At 58.9% G+C, this 18,581-nt stretch overlaps 1 protein-coding gene and 1 pseudogene across 1 annotated transcript in view; both read right to left on the bottom strand.

Annotated features, from left to right (window-relative positions):
* LOC135404434 (class I histocompatibility antigen, F10 alpha chain-like) overlaps positions 1-18,581 on the bottom strand; it is a 214,735-nt gene that overhangs the window by 135,273 nt on the left and 60,881 nt on the right. The gene's annotated exons all lie outside the window — the stretch shown is intronic.
* Positions 550-5,207, bottom strand: LOC135404427 (class I histocompatibility antigen, F10 alpha chain-like; annotated as a pseudogene).

The following is an 18,581-nucleotide window of genomic DNA, read 5'->3' as shown; positions in this document are numbered from 1 at the left end:
CCTCTGCGGGGTCAAAGGAGCCCCCCCAGCCCCATTAAAGCCCCCCCAGCAAGGCCGGGCCCCTCCGCTCCCCGCGCTGCCAGAAGGTTCCCCCACCCCCTCAGACCCCCCCAAGCCCCCCTCAGACCCCCCAATAATTCCCCAAACCCCCCCAGACCCCTCGATAAGCCCCCAAAATCCCCCTAATTCCCCCCCCTCCCCCCCGTACCAGCGGCGCCTCCAGCGCCGCCACTTCCGCTCCCCCGCGCCGGAAGTGCCGCCATGGCAACAGCGAGGCCACACCCCTCTTCGCGGCAAACCACGCCCCCAAACGTATGCACGCCGCTAAGCCACGCCCCCTATGATAATGAGGCAGTATGGCCACGCCTCACAGCGGTGGTCACGCCCCAGCCTGTCAGACCACGCCCCTCAGGGTTTGGTCACGCCCCCGGCCGTGTCAGACTCGTGATGCCTGGCCACGCCCCCGACCTATATGACCACATCTCTAGTATTCGGTCACACCCCTCCTTTCAACGCTTGGCCACGCCCCCTCCCCTCGACCCCGCCCAATCATTCTGGCCACGCCCCTCATTCTCCGATGGATTTCCCCCCTAATCGACCCCAACCCCCCATTGTTCAATTACTTAACGAATCTGAGGTTAATTAAGTGCTCCCCAGGAAGGGGGGGGGGGAATTGGCGGGTCTGGGAACTGGGGGGAAGTGACGTGCGAGGAAGGGGCGGAGCCGGAGGGGCCGTTTTTGCGCACGCGTGGAGAGGTTTTGGGGGGGGGTGTTTGGGGTAAAAGGGGGGTTTGGGCACATCTATACCAGGATCCACCATGGGATCCATGTGGAGAGGATCTGGACCAGGATCCAGATACGCTGCTGGTACTCACTGGTGGCCATGTTGTATCCATTCCCCTCTCTCTTCCTTATGGAAATAAAGTGGGATCAGCACCCATGGCACACGATTCCTGAAATGTTGCTGGGCGGATCCGTGTCCCTTCCCGACCCCCATCCCGGGAGTTACCGGATCGGAGCTTCCAAACACCGACTCCCATGAGGCCGATGATGATGATGATGGCAGCGATGACGGACACAGCCACCAACATCGGGATGGAATTCCAGACAGATTCCGGCTCTGGGAAGGGCAGAAGGGGGAGGAGGGGGAGGGGACCCCCAATTCCACTGCTCCACATTCCTGAATTCCTCCTTCCCAAATGCCCAGTTCCCACATTGCCCGTTCCCAGCCTCACCCCAGGCGAAGATCCCGGGCTCCGGCATTCCGGCGTGCTCCACCCGGCACCGGTACTGCTCCCGCTCCCCCGGCAGCGCCTCGATCCTGGCCCAGCTGTGGAAGGTGCCGTCGCTGTTGGGAACGATCCCACCCCACTCCGTCTCCTGATCCCGCACTTCATCCCCCTTCAGCCAGTTGATCCCGATCATCCCGGGGTAGAATCCGTATGCGTGGCAGGACAACGTCAGGATCCCGTGTTCCTCTTTCCCGGACACGTGGACATCGGGGGGATCTGGAATGGGATAATGGTGAGATCCATTCATGGAATTCCCATGGGAATGGGACAACAGTTGGATCCATGTATGGAATTCCCATGGGAGTTGGATGACTCAGATTCATCCATGGAATTCCCACAAGAAATTCCTGCATTCCTCACTTCCACCCTCCCAAATCCCACATTCCCATGGGAATTCTGTCTCCCTCACCTTTGCGCTCCAGTGCCTCCCGCCCGTATCCGACGAATTTCCGGAGCCATTCCGGACAAGTGTTCTCCAGGTAATTTCTCCAATAGTCCACCTCTATCCCATCGTGTTCCCATTTCCTCTTGGTGATCTGGGCAGCTCCATCGGCCGCCACGAATCAACCAGATCCCAGCTCGAAAGAGATGAAATCCCGCCCATCGTAGCCAATCTGGTTGTATCCACGGACGCTCCCGTCGGACAGGAGGTCACAGCCATAAAGCCGCTGCCTTGTGTGGAGACCTGGGGGGTGGGATTGGATCCATGGAGACCCCTGGAATTGTGTCCCAGCCCCACAGAGCCCCATTCTAGCTCTATGGAGCCCCTGAAGCGAGGCAAGGCCTAGAAAGCAAATATAATATAGCAATACGAAAAGTAGAGAGTTAAATTCAGAATATAGGCTTAAGCAAAAGCACAAAGAATTTGGTCCTAGAAACAGCGGAGGCAATAATTTACTAAGGTATGCAGAACACACTGACACAGGAGAACAGAAGCATAGGTACTCAGGAAAACAGAAGGAACTAAGAGACTAAAATAAGTATATAGAAGGAAAACAAAGACTGATAAAGAAAGAAGATGAGCCAAAATATAGGTACCCCTTGTCAAATATTAGGAACCTCTGCCAAATACACTAGGAAATCGGCCAGATTAGAGAAGTTCACAAAGTTTATGATGGTGATGAAGGAAAGGACAAGAGTTCATGAGGCCGAAGAACAGGAACGACCCCTCAAATTCTCCCCAAACTGAAGACCACGCCCATAACTCTGCCTAAATTCCACCTGTTATGAATATTAAAAAAGTATGTTGCAATATTATGAATATTTATATTGTATGATGCAATTGCTTGACAAAATTTGTATTAAAGGACCAGTTGTGACTTGCTGGAACAGAGCAGTTGTCCAGAGAGATCTGGCTGCTCCCCAGTGCCGTAATAAAGATACCTCCTGCTTATAGACTGAAAACTTTGTCTTTGAGCAGTTTCTCTGTCTGTGCCTTTTTGGGGGCAAAAAAATTGGCATCACCCCAGAGTCCAATGGAGACTCACAGAGCCTCATTCCAGCCCCTTGGAGTGCCCTGGATCCCCATCGCAGCCCCATGGATCCCATCCCAGCCCCACACATCCCCCCATTCCCCAGCTCCCCCCACTCACCCCCACTCCAGTTGTACCGGCCCCCCACTGTCACCAGGTTGTTGGCAGCAATGAACCGGCACCTTTCGTTGCGCTGGGTCTGTTCATCCCAATATCCCGGCTCGGCTCCAGCCGCCATCCACGGCGTCAGCGGCTCCACCCGGCCCCGCTCGCTGTCGTAGCGCGTGATGGGGATCCCGTCCAAGTATCCCAACACCATGAACTGAGGGATCCTCGGGCCATGCTCCGTCACCGCGATGGATAGGAAATGCAGGGAGTGAAGAACTGGGGGGACACGGAGATCTGGGAGGTCTGGGGGGTCAAGGGTCAAGGAAAGGGGGAACTGGGAGAGCTGGGAGAGCCGGGAAGGGGGTTTGGGCATCCCAGGGACAAGGAAAGGAGGGTGTAGGGACTGGTAGAGGTCGGATGGGGCATCCAGGGGTCCCTGTGCCCAGGAAAGGGGGCCCGGGGGGTCCCAGTGTTGGGACAAGAGGGGTCATGGGGTGAGGAGACCCAGAATGGACCGGAAAGGGGATGCAGGGGGGTGTTGGTGCAGGACAAGGGGGTGCAGGGGGTCCTTGTGTCCAGGAATTGGTGTGTAGTGGGGTCCTAGTCCCAGAGAAGGGGGTCCAGGGAGGTCTGGATGCTGGATAAGGGGGTGCAGAGGAGTCCCCATGCCCAGGAATGGAGGTTAAGGGGGGTCCCAGGATCAGGGGAAGTGGGGTGAGGGCACTGGGAGAGGTGGAATGGAGGTTCAGGGGGTCCCTGTGCCCAGGAAAGAGGGGTCCAGGGGTCCCCAGTGTTAAGGAATGTGGGGTCTGGAGGCTGGGAAAGGCAGGAATGGGGGTCCAGGCAGTCTCAGGGTAAAGGAAAAGGGGGGGTCTGGGAGATGCAGGATGGCCGGGAAAAGGGGATGCAGGGAGGTGATGGTGCAGGATAAGGGGGTTCAGATGGGTCCTGGAGCCGGGGATGGTGGTTCAGGGGTGTCCCAGTGCCGAGAAATGGGGGTCCCAGGGGTCCCAGTGCTGGATCAAGGGGTTCAGGGGGATCCCCGTGCCTGGAAATGGAGGTTCAGGGAGATCCCCGTGCCCAGGAATGGGGTTCAGGGGGGCTCCCCGTCCCGGGAATGAGGGTTCAGGGGTTTCTAGTGCTGGATAAGAGCATTTAGGGAAGTCCAGGTGCTGGGGGAGGGGGTGCAGGGGGGGTCCCTCTGCCAGGAATGGAACTTCAGGGGGTCCCGGTGCCCAGGAATTGCGGTCGAGGGCATTCCCGGTGTCTGGGACCCCCCTGCAGGAAGCACAGGGAGTGGAGAACTGGGGGGGTCACAGAGATTGGAGGGTTTGGGGGTCCAAGGGTCAAGGAAGTGGAACTGGGAGAGCTGGGAAGGGTCCAAGGTTCAAGGAAAGTGGGGGCTGGGACTGGGAGAGGAGGGATATGGGATCCAGGGGGTCCCTGTGCCCAGGAAAGGGGGGTCCAGTGGTCCCCGGTGTTGAGGAAAGTGGGGGCCGGGGGCTGGGAAAGGCAGGAATGGGGGTCCCAGGGTCAAGGAAAAGGGAGGATGAGGGGGCTGGGAGAGGCAGGATTAGCAGGAAAAGGGGCACAGAGGGGTATTTGTTGAGGATAAGGGGGTTCAGAGGGGTCCTGGTGCCAGGGATGAGGGTCCAGGGGGGTTCCCGAGACCAAGAATGGGAGTTCCGGGGGGTCCCAGGACTCAGGAATGGGGCTCCAGAGGCGTCCCTGTGCCCGGGAATGGAGGTTGAGGGAGGTTCCCATGCCCGGGAACGGGTGTTCAGGGGGGTCTCGGTGCCCAGGAATGGAAACGAGGCGGTCCCGGTGCCGCATAGGGAGGTTTAAGGGGGTCCCGATGCTGAGGGAGAGGATGCAGGGGAGCCCCGGTGCCCGGAAATGAAAGTTCAGGGGGGTCCCGGTACCCAGGAATGGGTGTTCAGGGGGATCTCCTTCCGGGAATGGGGGTTCAGGGGGTTCCCGTGCTCAGCAATTGGGATTCAGGGGGTCCCGGTGCCGAGGGAGAGGGTGCAGGGGGGTCCCGGTGCCCGGAAGTGGAGGTTCAGGGAAGTGCCGGTGCCCGGGAATAAAGGCTGAGGAGTTGCCCGTTCCGGGGGTCCCACTTACCCTCGGGCTGCCCCCCCGAGACCCCCAGGAGCGCCAGGAGCGCCCCCAGCCCCAGCGCTGGAGCCATCGCGCTGCTCCGCTGGCCCCGCCCACACAGCAGCGTCCGGCGCCGCTACTTCTTCTGCACCAATGGCAACCCGACTCGGCCGTGACGTCACCGGTCACCGGGCAGATCCCGCCGCCGCAGGTTGGGAGACGCGACAGTGCCCGAGGCAGCGCGTGGGAGGGGAGGGGGCGGGGGAATTCCTGGGAACTGACCGGAATGTCCTTTGGGAGCCCTGCTGGGACCACCCTGAGCCATCCTGAGACCCTCTGCAACCCTCCGCGGCCACGTCTTGCGGGACCCCCGGGCCGGGCCGAGCTGAACTCGCGGGCCCTGCGCTTAAACTCGGCCTTAAAGGCGCCGCTTTGGGGCCAAAGCGGGGGAAGCGCCGCGATCAGCGGATGCCGCGGGGGCGGGGGGCGATCTCCCTGGGCCAGTGCCCGCCCTGGGCAGCCCCCACTGCCCCCCGCAGGGGTCCCGGGGTCAAGGCAAAGGGGGGCTCCCAAAGCCCCTGCCAGGGGGGAGCGGGAGCTGGGGAAGAGCTTCGTGGGGAGAGAAAAGGGGGGGACAGCGGGATGGGGGTCCCGGGGGGGCACACACGCTCCGGGGGGGACACACGACCCCCGGGGACCCCCCTCAGCTCCTCCCGCGGGCGGAGGCCGAGCCCCAGCCCAGGGAGACGAAGCCAAAGACGGAGCCCCGACCCCCGTCAGCATCTTGGGGGGGCGGCGTCCGGCGGCAGCTCTGGGGGGGCGGGGGGGGCAGGACCCGGGAAACGGCGGCGGCTGCTGGGAAGGGACCGGGATGGACTGGGATGGACTGGGACAGACTGGGATGGACTGGGACACCGGGATACAGCTGGAGCAGGACGGGGACCCCTCGAGACCAGAAATGGGGCAACGGGGATCATACTGGGAGCAACTGGGACTGTCACCAAACGGGAATAAAACTCTCTGTCACTGCAATGTCAGGATTAGAAAGCGGTTTAAATTTTTTCGGCACTGGGTGCGGGGGTGGGGGGGGTCTCCTCACATCACCCCCACACTGGGCTGTCTCACACCCTGTTTTCTGTGGATGTAACTAATACATGTGCATTACACTTCCTCAAACTCATGCATATATATTAAACACTCCCACAGATTCTCTTACACTTTTGAATCAGTTCTCAGAACTCATTTACATCAGAGTAGGGGTCTCTCGAGGGTCTCTGGTGGCCCTTTGGGGAACATCCCTTCTCCAAATTATCCTTCTTTGGTCACAGGCCTGAAAAACCAGTTTCTTCTTCTGGAATGCTTCCCAGCTCTGGGGGCTGGCCAAGATACTCCTCCTTATCAGTGGTGCTTTTCCCGGCATCAGACCTGGCCCCGGGGGGATCGGGGGTCGTTCCCAACCGGCTCCGCTCCGCCCTCGGGCCCCGCTGGGGCCGCCCCGCAGTTCCCACCCGGCTCCGCCGCACGGCCCGGGCCCCGCGTGTCCCGCTGCCGCCTGCCCGGCCCCGCCGAGCCCAGAAACACCGCCAAATCGCTCAGAGGGACCAAAAACCCTTCCCGTGGGCAGCGAGGGGCGCGGGGGGTCCCTGTGAAGGCCCTTCCCCTCAGTCACTGCTGGGCACCCGCCGCCCCCGCCCCGAGCCGGGGCCCTTCCCAGCGCTCCCAGTGTGCCCAGCCAGCCCCGAGCGCCCCAGGGAGGGCTTCAGCTGGGCACGGCACACAAGGGCTGCTGGGGGGTCCCACCTCACTGCGGGGCCCTTGGTTCTTCCCGGGCTGGGCAAACCCGGCGGGTGGAGTTTTGTGCCAGAACTCTGTCCCCTCCTGCGCTCGGCCCACGGGATTCGGGGCCATTTTCCCTTTTTGGGGCAAATAAATCCGAGGTGTTGAGCACTGACAGGACGCAGCAGCCCTGCAGCCTGCGGAGCCCGGGCTGGCCTGTGCCTGGCAGAGGAACAAAGCAGCTCAGGGGCAAATGACTCCGTGGTTAATTAGCCTAATAAATTGCTCCTAATTAGGGGGAGAGAAGTGAGGCCCCAGGGCTTCCTGCCCCCCACAGGGCTGGGAAAGCCCAGCCAGGAGCTCCACAACACTGTATTTGTGTCTATTTTCAGATAGATCTGGAATTTCATTGTTTGATTCTCGATATTTTATGCCTGTTTAATGATATTTATTGATTCTCTTCGAGATGAGGATCAACATCTGGATCCTTATGGACATGGTGCTTTCCAAGGAGAGCAGGACACAGGCAGAGCCACGAGAACCAGCCTGCAATCACACAGTGCCACCTGGCAGAGATGTTGTAGAGCAAAGACTCCCTTCAGGTTGGAAGGAAACTCTGCATTCAGTGAGCTGCCTGGAGAATGTGTACCCACAGCTCTGTGGGAAGCTGACAGCAGGGAATAACATTCCCAAACAGCTGCATCTCTGCCCGGAAGGAAGGACTGTCTGCAGGTTCAGACACTTCTGAGTTTGACCCTTCAGACCATAGTGACCCTTTCAGAGAAAACACTGAGGACAAGTGTGTTTGAAGAGCTCAAGCTGACTGAGAAGGCCTGCAAAGCATCCTGGAGAGCTGATTTCCAAGATCTCCGTGGGCATTTGGGACCTTGATAAATTCTCTTCTTCCCTCAGTGCCCAGGGAACACCAGACAAGGTCACCCAAGGGTTTCCCTTGGAGTGCCCTGGACTTGGCTGGTGGAATCTTCTTGGAGGAGGGCAGGGATGAGATGAAGGCAGTTGGGTGAGACTTTGGAGTGGAAGATTGTGCCTGTTTGGGGTTTTCTGCCTTGAAAGAAAGCTCACCATGATCTGTAGAAGGACCTGTGCTGGGTAGATTCAGCTACTTGAATAAAGCTTTCAGTTTAAGATCTTTGTTTTTTAGGAACTCCTGATACCTCCAAAAGCCAGGTCAGGATCCCCAACAATTTCCTTTCCTATGTGGATATAATTACTTGGCAGGATTCTGTTGTGGAGTCTAATGCTCTGTACTAAGACATTTCTGGAATAGTATTCCAAGGAGCATCCCAAGCATTGTATCCTGCTCCCTTCTCTAATGTATCCATATATAAAGCTCAGTAACTTCCTTTTTACAGCCTGTTTATTTACCTAAATGAGTTCATTTGACTTCCATATATAAAGGGATGGCTTTATTTCCTGGTCTAGTTTTCCTGATGAAATAAATAATCCAACAGTTCTGCTGGAGTCCAAGTTCTTAAATCACTGGAGTTTTCATTGCATGTATTATGTAACAGGTTGAAAACTTCCTTAGCTGGCAGCTGGAACAAAACTCCATCCAGTTCCCAGAGCTTGCAAACCTCCTTCTTAAACAGCAGGAAGAGCCCCAGTAGATGCCCAAGTGCTGCAGAATGGCAGGAAATGCAGGCAGTGCAGTGGTTGCAGTGTGTGAATCTCTGCAGTTCAGCAGAGGCTCCTCATCCCTCTGGAGCAGGGAGGTCACTGCTGGGAAGTTGTGCTGTGCAGAAGCCTTGAGCTCCTGTGGCAGGACGAGCACAGGGCAGTGCCACGGCCTTTGTGGGGAAGATCCTGCCGGGCCTGCCAAGTGCTGCTGCTCTTTGTAAAGCGGGAGAGTTGTGGGTCCTTGCGAGGAGGAGAATGAAGATGTTCAGCAGCAGAAAGCAGAGCAGAGCAGTGCCCTCCTTTTGTCCGGGGCTGCCAAGGGGGCACTGAACCTGGCGAGCCCTGAGCCAGGAGCAGCAGGAGGGCAGTGTAAACCCGACAGTCCTGGAACAGCATGAGAGGCTGCAGAGCTGGAGAAGGAATTCTGCGGGAATACTCAAGTCCGGAATGCTGCTGGAAGCGTCCCTTTGGTCCCTAGAATTGCCCTGGGAGTTTGCTGCCAGGCTTTGCTGCTCTCCTGCTGCAGTGAGTCAATGGGAGCTGCCGGGTGCTGTGGGCTGGCGATGCCGTGGGGAGCAGCTGCCCGGCCGTGGTGCCCCTTGCCGTGGGTGCCGTGCGGGCTGATGGTGCCGGCGGGTTCCGTGGCAGCGCCAGAGCCCGGCGGGATCCGCAGCGCGTCCTGCCCGGCACTGCAGGACCGGCAACGGCAGCGAGGGCTGCCAGGCCTTGGGAAAGCTGCGACCTGCAGGAGCTGTCAGGGCTCCAAGGCACAGCCCAGGGGGCCAGCAGAGACACAGAGTTCCTGCTGTGCCCATTCCTGTTCCTGCCGTGCCCATTCCCATTGCTGGTAATGCCCAGCCTGCTCCCAGTGTCCCTGTTCCTGTCCCCAGTGTCCCCATCCTGGTCCCCCACATTCCCATTCCCTCTCCAGGTCTTCCCATTACCAGGTCTTGGTAATGCCCCACCTGTTCCCCATGACCCCATCCTGGTCCCCCATGTCCCCATTCCCATTCCTGGTGTTGCCATTCCCAACTCCTGATGTCCCCATTCCCAGTTCCTGTTGTCCCCAACCTTTTGCTGGCTTTCCCATCCTGTTCCTGGTGTCCTCATCCCTTTCCCCATTGTCTCCTGGTGTTCCCATTCCCTGTTCCTGGTGTCCCCAGCCTGCTCTTGGTATCCCCATTCCCAACTTCTGGTGACTCCAACTTGTTCCCAGTGTCCCCATCCTGGTCCCCCAAGTCCCCATTCCCATTCCTGCTGTCCCCAACCTGCTCCCAGTGTCCCCCATTCCTGTCCCCCTTGTTCCCATCCTGGTCTTCCACATCCCCATTCCCATTCCCAGTGTTCCCATCCCAGTCCTGACATCCCCAGTCCTATTCCTGGTGTCCCCAGCCTGTTCCCAGTGTCCCCATCCAAGCCCCCCTGTCCCCATTCCTGGTTCCCACAGAGGAACTGCCGGAGGCCAGAGGAGGGAGCCAGGATTTATTGCCCAAAGCAGGAGATTTTCACACCCAAATTAAAGCCTCAGGAATAATTGTGGTCCTGGGTTTCACACGGGAAAAAGCAGGAAGTTGATCCATCGGGAAGAGCCGCAGGGGGGCCGGGGTGGGTGGGAGCAGCAGGATGAGCTCTGCCAGCAGCTCCTGCCTTTCCGCAGGGAGAGGGAAGGGGCAGATCCAGCTCCAGGATCGCTCAGGCTGTGATTCCTGCTGGGATGAGAGCGGGGAAAGGAGTCACCATGTCCCTGTTCCCATCCCAGGGGATGGAGCCGACTGTGGAGCCCAGGGAGAGTAGGAACTGCTCTGGATTCCCTCCTGGTCCTGCTCCATCCATCCAACCCCAATCCCACCCCAATCCCACTCCAGAATCCAGCCCTTATCCCAGTCCACAATTCCACCTGATCCCACTCTGGAATCCTGTCCTAGTTAGAACAGTTGGGACCGATTCCTCACTGGATGGGTGTAGCCCAAAACTGTGTATTCTATGGCCTTCCATGCCATTTTCCCAGGAACTGTTGTTGGGGGGGGGGGAGGCCTGTGAGGTGGGGGGGGGTGTTCCTGTCCTCATATCCTTTTATGGAATTCCCCTCTCTGAGTATCCTCATAGCCTTTTATGGAATTCCCCGCTCTGAGGGAAGAACTAAGCATCCTTTTATGGAATTCCCCGCTCTGAGGGGAGGACTGGGCATTCCTGCCTGAACTGGAGAATATATAAACCTGGAGTTTCAGAACCTTTTTACCACTCGTGGGATCCAGAGGAGGACTGCAGCACACCGCTCTCAACCAGCCTGAGACCACCACCCTCAACTGGACTGCAACCACCACTTTTGACCAGACTGCAACAGCTCTCCCACCAGCAGGTATTTTTCCCCTCTCCCTTTACTTTGGACTGGGGGGGGCCAAGGAACACCACTTTGTTGATGGCCCAGGGTTCTGGGTTCTACATTTGGGTTTTGTGGATTAAAACCAATTGCTTGTCTGTATAATCAGACTTATTGGGCAAGGGGGACCCAAGGGGGGCCCAAGGGGGCTGGGCCAGGGGGGGAAGGGCTGCAGGGGGCGGATCCCGGAGGAGGAAACCCGCCAAAAGCGGCGGCCCAGCCGAGGGAGGAGCCGAGCGGGAGCACAAAGAAGAGCAGCCAAAAGGTCCTGGCGGTCGCTCGGCAATGGCGGGGGGGGCGAGAGCGGTTTGGGGGCTCCCTGTGAGAGCCGGGGGGGAACCCCGGTATCCGCGGAGTGGGGAGAGCAGAGAGGGGCGATCCCGGAGCTGGGGGACCCCCGGAATGCTGGAGGGGGGGAGCAGAGAGGGAGCGCCGGGCCCCTTAAGCGGGGGTCCCGGAGAGGGGGAAGGCCTTGGAGTGTGGAGAGGAGGGGGGGCCTTGAGGCGGGGTGGGAGCCGAGAGCGCCAAGAGGTTTGCGAGGGTGGGAGGCGAGAGAGGAGGGCCGGCCGGCCCCGGGAGGCAGAGTGGGGAGAAGTGAGCCCTGGGACCCCCCTGGCAACACTAAAGGGGACCCCGGAGAGTGGGAACCCCCCGGAACCGGGGGACCCCCGGCAGCCGGGAGAAGGGGGAACCCCAATGCAGGCAGAAGTGCCATCAGGCCAGACAGGGGGGACACCCCTAATCCCAGAGAGCAGAGAGGGGGAACTCCTGGGAGGGGTTTTTGGGCTGAATGTTGGTGTTTTGGGGGTTTTTATGGACACAAGATGCGTGGTGAGTCCTAGAGCTGGACTTGGGCAGGAGGAACCCCAAAGGCAACGCACTCACTCCTTCTTTTCCCCCCCCATAAGGATTTCTGCTTCCCAAAGGTTGGGCGGATGGAGGAGGAGGCTGCGAGGAAGAGGAAGATGCCGCGGGCCCCCCAGGCAGGTGAGGAGGAAGTCAGTGCCCCTTTGGGTCGGTCTTTTGTCTTTTGTGGCCGTCCTGCCGGGGTCGGAGTTGGGGGGATGTCCTTGGGCTTCCCTCTGGGCTGGAGGCAAATCCCCTGCCTGTCCTTGTTGCTTCCTGCCCCAGGCCCCGAGGTGAGGCCGGAGAGCGCGGAGGACAAATCCCGGCGGCAGAGCCTGGTGGGAGAGGCCGTTTTGAAGGGCTCCCCGGCGCAGGAAGGCAGCGGGGAGGAAAAGGGTCGGAGACGCCCCCGCAGGAGGGGCTCCAAACCCAGCCCAGGGGGCTGTGAAAAGGAAAGAGCCAGCCTGTGCCGGGAAGGCGGCCGGAGCTTGAGGCGGAGCTTTGAGCTGGTGGTCCCTGAGCAGCCTCCCAGCAGGGAAAAGCCCTTCAGGTGTTTGGAATGTGGGAAGAGCTTCAGTAGGAGCTCAAACCTCCTGAGGCACCAGCACATCCACACTGGGGAACGGCCCTACACGTGTAGGGAATGTGGGAAAAGCTTCAGGCACAGCTCCACCCTCCGTGACCACCGTCACATCCACACTGGGGAACGACCCTACACATGTGGGGAGTGTGGGAAGAGTTTCAAATGGAGCTCTCACCTGCTCCAACACCAGATGATCCACACTGGGGAAAGGCCCTACACATGTGGGGAGTGTGGGAAGAGCTTCAGTGACCGCTCCACCCTCCGCACCCACCGTCGCATCCACACCAGGGAACGGCCCTATACATGTGGGGAGTGTGGGAAGAGTTTCACTCAGAGCTCCCACCTGCTCCGACACCAGATGATCCACAGTGGGAAAGGCCCTACACGTGTGCGGAGTGTGGGAAGAGCTTCAGGGACAGCTCCAGCCTTTCCAAACACCGTTGCATCCACACCAGGGAATGGCCCTACAAGTGCTTGGAATGTGGGAAGAGCTTCAGCACAAGCACCAAGCTGCTCAGCCCCCAGCACATCCACACTGGGGAACAGCCCTACACGTGTAGGGAATGTGGGACAGCTCCACCCTCTACACCTACCGTCGCCTCCACATCAGGGAGAGGCCCTACAACTCTGGGGAGTGTGGGAAGAGCTTCAGGGACAGCTCTGCCTTATCCTTCCACTAACAGACCCACTGGTAAGAGAAGCTCCGAGTGCCCCGACTGCGGGAAGAGCTTCGGCCACTGCTCCAACTCCATCAGCCATGGGAGGACCCGCGTTGGACGATCCACAGGGACCCTCGTTGGGCACAGACCTGGTGACCAACATTCCTGGTGATCCATGTTGGGCGCAGACCTGGTGACCCACGTTCCTGGTGATCCATGTTGGGCGCAGACCTGGTGACCCATATTCCAGGTGATCCAAGCTGGGCAGTGTACTGGGGCCTCGGGGATAATGTATTTAAGGAGGAAAAAGTCCTTGTGCAGATGGAATTGGGTGCAGAGAGGAGCAGAGTGGGAATAGGGGAGAGGAACAGCTCTGCAGACCCCCAGGGCAGTTCAGGAGGAGGGGCAGGAGGTGCTCCAGGCCTGGAGCTGAGATTCCCCTGCAGCCCAAGGAGGAGCCCACGGCAGAGCAGGGGATGCCCACAAAGAAGGATGTGAGCCCGTGGGAAGCCCGTGCTGGAGCAGAGTCCCTGCAGCTGCTGCGGCCCCAGAGAGCTCCAAGGGTCTCGCTCAGCACTGCTGGTTGTGGGGCCACACAGAGGGGCTTTAGGCACAGGACTTGTCCTTCCTGGCCCTAATGCAGGTCTCTGAAATTTGGAGAACAAAAATAGGATTCCACTTGGGTTGTTCTTCAGGTTGTTCATTAAAGAAGCAGGAGCTCGTTGTCTCAAGGACTTGCACAGCTCCGAGGGGTTTTCAGTCCCAGCCCCCCAGGTCAGCCCCCAAGGTGCTGGATGGCCCTTCAGACCCACCTGAGCCCACCCCCCGTGTGCCCACCCTGTGCAGGGCAGCTCGGGGAGCCCCCGGGACAGGGGATGGTGCCTCTGGACCTGCCTCCCGAGGGGCTTCTGCCACCCCTGGGGGGCACAGAGGGGACAGGGGCACCCTCAGCTCCTCCTGCCACAAGCTGAGCTGGGACAACAGCCCGAGCTCTCGGGGCCTGGGCAGGTCCTGCTCCATCCTGGGGCTTTGCCTGGATGCTCCTGTGCTCCTCAACTAAAAACACAAAAAGCTCATAATCCCCCAAGGGCCCAGCAGTCACAGCTCTCCTTAGCAAAGCAAAACTGGTTCCATAGGAGTGATTTGTGGAATATTTATAAAGAAAAATAGTCAAAAAAACAGACCAAGGATCAACTGACAGAGACGAAAATACCTGTGGATGCTGCTGTTGAGTCACTGGCAACTGCAAAGTGTTTCTATACTTACTAAAACTATATAACCCCCCTCCATCAATGCCCAGCTGGTGTTGTTGGCATCATTAGTTTAACTAAAATTATTACCAGGCTGGTACTTCCCCAGGTAAATATTTTCCAGGTGAGAACCCTCTGTCTGTGTCTGCAAAGGGAAGACCCCAAAGGATGATTTTTTTCCTGTCCCGGTGCTTGAATTTTTAATAAGGTTTAATTGATGCTGTGTTTTGTTCCTGTCCCCGAGCCCCAAATTCCTCCTGGTGGGGCAGCCCCGCCGAGCTTTGCAGCCGGGAAACCCGATCTGGGGGTTTGCTCCCTGTTCCTCAGGTGCTTGAACACAGCAGAGGGGCAGTGGGACCCTCCAGCCCCGCCCCAAGAGCCCGTGGGGGCAACTCCCCGGGCAGCCCGAGGGACAGCGCCAGGGCGGCCGTCAGGGCCCCGAGGGGACAGCGGGGACAGCGGGGGGGCTGCGGCGAGGCCCCCCCACGGCTCTGGAATGGCAGATCCAGAATGGGGGTGGGGAAGGGGTGCGGAAAAAAGGGGGGGCTCAAGAGCACCGGTCACCCCCCACCCCCAGAGCCCGAGGCAGGGTGTCCTGGGGCAAAGCCCTGGTGAGACCCCCCAAAGCCCTGCAGCCCCCCCTGCACAGGGGGATGCAGGGACTGGGAAAGGGATTGCAGGGGTTGTGGAACTGGATAGGGGGGTGCAGGGGGGTCCCAGAGCTGGGGAAGGAGATGCAGGGGAGTCTCAGTGCCCAGGACCAGGGATTCAAGGGGAGCCCGGGGTCAAGGGAAAGGGGGGCTCCCCCCGGAATGGGGGTCCCGGGGGGGCACACACGCTCCGGGGGGGGCACACACGACCCCCGGGGACCCCCCTCAGCTCCTCCCGCAGGCAGAGGCCGAGCCCCAGCCCAGGGAGACGAAGCCAAAGACGGAGCCCCGACCCCCGTCAGCATCTTGGGGGGGCGGCGTCCGGCGGCAGCTCGGGGGGGGCGGGGGGGCAGGACCTGGGAAACGGCGGCGGCTGCTGGGAAGGGACCGGGATGGACTGGGATGGACTGGGACACTGGGATACACCAGGACCAGGACTGGGACCCCTCGGGACCAGAACTGGGGCAACAGGGATCATACTGGGAGCAACTGGGACTGTCACCAAATGGGAATAAAACTCTCTGTCACTGGAATGTCAGGATTAGAAAGCGGTTTTATTTTTTTCGGCACTGGGTGCGGGGGTGGGGGGTGGGGGGGTCTCCTCCCATCACCCCCACACTGGGCTGTCTCACACCCTGGTTTCTGTGGATGTAACTAATACATGTGCATTACACTTCCTCAAACTCATGCATATATATAAAACACTCCCACAGATTCTCTTACACATTTGAATCTGTTCTCAGAACTCATTTACATCAGAGTAGGGGTCTCTCGAGGGTCTCTGGTGGCCCTTTGGGGAACATCTCTTCTCCAAATTGTCCTTCTTTGGTCACGGGACTGAAAAACCAGTTTCTTCTTCTGGAATGCTTCCCAGCTCTGGGGGCTGGCCAAGATACTCCTTCTTATCAGTGGTGCTTTTCCCGGCATCAGACCTGGCCCCGGGGGGGGATCGGGGGTTGTTCCCAACCGGCTCCGCTCCGCCCTCGGGCCCCGCTGGGGCCGCCCCGCAGTTCCCACCCGGCTCCGCCGCACGGCCCGGGCCCCGCGTGTCCCGCTGCCGCCTGCCCGGCCCCGCCGAGCCCAGGAACGCCGCCAAATCGCTCAGAGGGACCAAAAACCCTTCCCGTGGGCAGCGAGGGGCGCGGGGGTCCCTGTGAAGGCCCTTCCCCTCAGTCACTGCTGGGCACCCGCCGCCCCTGCCCCGAGCCGGGGCCCTTCCCAGCGCTCCCAGTGTGCCCAGCCAGCCCCGAGCGCCCCAGGGAGGGCTTCAGCTGGGCACGGCACACAAGGGCTGCTGGGGGGTCCCACCTCACTGCGGGGCCCTTGGTTCTTCCCGGGCTGGGCAAACCCGGCGGCTGGAGTTTTGTGCCAGAACTCTGTCCCCTCCTGCGCTCGGCCCATGGGATTCGGGGCCGTTTTCCCTTTTTGGGGCAAATAAATCCGAGGTGTTGAGCACTGACAGGACGCAGCAACCCTGCAGCCTGCGGAGCCCGGGCTGGCCTGTGCCTGGCAGAGGAACAAAGCAGCTCAGGGGCAAATGACTCCGTGGTTAATTGGCCTAATAAATTGCTCCTAATTAGGGGGCAGAGAAGTGAGGCCCCGGGGCTTCCAGGCCAATGCACACAGTTGGGAAAGCCCAGCCAGGAGCTCCACAACACTGTATTTGTGTCTATTTTCAGATAGATCTGGCATTTCATTGATCGATTCTCGACATTTTATGCCTGTTTAATGATATTTTATTGATTCTCTTTGAGATCAGGATCAACATCTGGATCCTTACGGACATGGTGCTTTCCAAGGAGAGCAGGACACAGGCAGAGCCAGGAGAACCAGCCTGCAATCACACAGTGCCACCTGGCAGAGATGTTGTAGAGCAAAGACTCCCTTCAGGTTGGAAGGAAACTCTGCATTCAGTGAGCTGCCTGGAGAATGTGTACCCACAGCTCTGTGGGAAGCTGCCAGCAGGGAATAACATTCCCAAACAGCTGCATCTCTGCCCGGAAGGAAGGACTGTCTGCAGGTTCAGACACTTCTGAGTTTGACCCTTCAGACCATAGTGACCCTTTCAGAGACAACGCTGAGGACAAGTGTGTTTGAAGAGCTCAAGCTGACTGAGAAGGCCTGCAAAGCATCCTGGAGAGCTGATTTCCAAGATCTCCGTGGGCATTTGGGACCTTGATAAATTCTCTTCTTCCCTCAGTGCCCAGGGAACACCAGACAAGGTCACCCAAGGGTTTCCCTTGGAGTGCCCTGGACTTGGCTGGTGGAATCTTCTTGGAGGAGGGCAGGGATGAGATGAAGGCAGTTGGGTGAGACTTTGGAGTGGAAGATTGTGCCTGTTTGGGGTTTTCTGCCTTGAAAGAAAGCTCACCATGATCTGTAGAAGGACCTGTGCTGGGTAGATTCAGCTACTTGAATAAAGCTTTCAGTTTAAGATCTTTGTTTTTTAGGAACTCCTGATACCTCCAAAAGCCAGGTCAGGATCCCCAACAATTTCCTTTCCTATGTGGATATAATTACTTGGCAGGATTCTGTTGTGGAGTCTAATGCTCTGTACTAAGACATTTCTGGAATAGTATTCCAAGGAGCATCCCAAGCATTGTATCCTGCTCCCTTCTCTAATGTATCCATATATAAAGCTCAGTAACTTCCTTTTTACAGCCTGTTTATTTACCTAAATGAGTTCATTTGACTTCCATATATAAAGGGATGGCTTTATTTCCTGGTCTAGTTTTCCTGATGAAATAAATAATCCAACAGTTCTGCTGGAGTCCAAGTTCTTAAATCACTGGAGTTTTCATTGCATGTATTATGTAACAGGTTGAAAACTTCCTTAGCTGGCAGCTGGAACAAAACTCCATCCAGTTCCCAGAGCTTGCAAACCTCCTTCTTAAACAGCAGGAAGAGCCCCAGTAGATGCCCAAGTGCTGCAGAATGGCAGGAAATGCAGGCAGTGCAGTGGTTGCAGTGTGTGAATCTCTGCAGTTCAGCAGAGGCTCCTCATCCCTCTGGAGCAGGGAGGTCACTGCTGGGAAGTTGTGCTGTGCAGAAGCCTTGAGCTCCTGTGGCAGGACGAGCACAGGGCAGTGCCACGGCCTTTGTGGGGAAGATCCTGCCGGGCCTGCCAAGTGCTGCTGCTCTTTGTAAAGCGGGAGAGTTGTGGGTCCTTGCGAGGAGGAGAATGAAGATGTTCAGCAGCAGAAAGCAGAGCAGAGCAGTGCCCTCCTTTTGTCCGGGGCTGCCAAGGGGGCACTGAACCTGGCGAGCCCTGAGCCAGGAGCAGCAGGAGGGCAGTGTAAACCCGACAGTCCTGGAACAGCATGAGAGGCTGCAGAGCTGGAGAAGGAATTCTGCGGGAATACTCAAGTCCGGAATGCTGCTGGAAGCGTCCCTTTGGTCCCTAGAATTGCCCTGGGAGTTTGCTGCCAGGCTTTGCTGCTCTCCTGCTGCAGTGAGTCAATGGGAGCTGCCGGGTGCTGTGGGCTGGCGATGCCGTGGGGAGCAGCTGCCCGGCCGTGGTGCCCCTTGCCGTGGGTGCCGTGCGGGCTGACGGTGCCGGCGGGTTCCGTGGCAGCGCCGGAGCCCGGCGGGATCCGCAGCGCGTCCCGCCCGGCGCTGCAGGACCGGCAACGGCAGCGAGGGCTGCCAGGCCTTGGGAAAGCTGCGACCTGCAGGAGCTGTCAGGGCTCCAAGGCACAGCCCAGGGGGCCAGCAGAGACACAGAGTTCCTGCTGTGCCCATTCCTGTTCCTGCCGTGCCCATTCCCATTGCTGGTAATGCCCAGCCTGCTCCCAGTGTCCCTGTTCCTGTCCCCAGTGTCCCCATCC

This window comes from Pseudopipra pipra, chromosome W (genome assembly GCF_036250125.1).
Source record: "Pseudopipra pipra isolate bDixPip1 chromosome W, bDixPip1.hap1, whole genome shotgun sequence".
NCBI lineage: Eukaryota > Metazoa > Chordata > Aves > Passeriformes > Pipridae > Pseudopipra > Pseudopipra pipra.
This window is presented reverse-complemented; position numbering and strand designations above follow the sequence as displayed.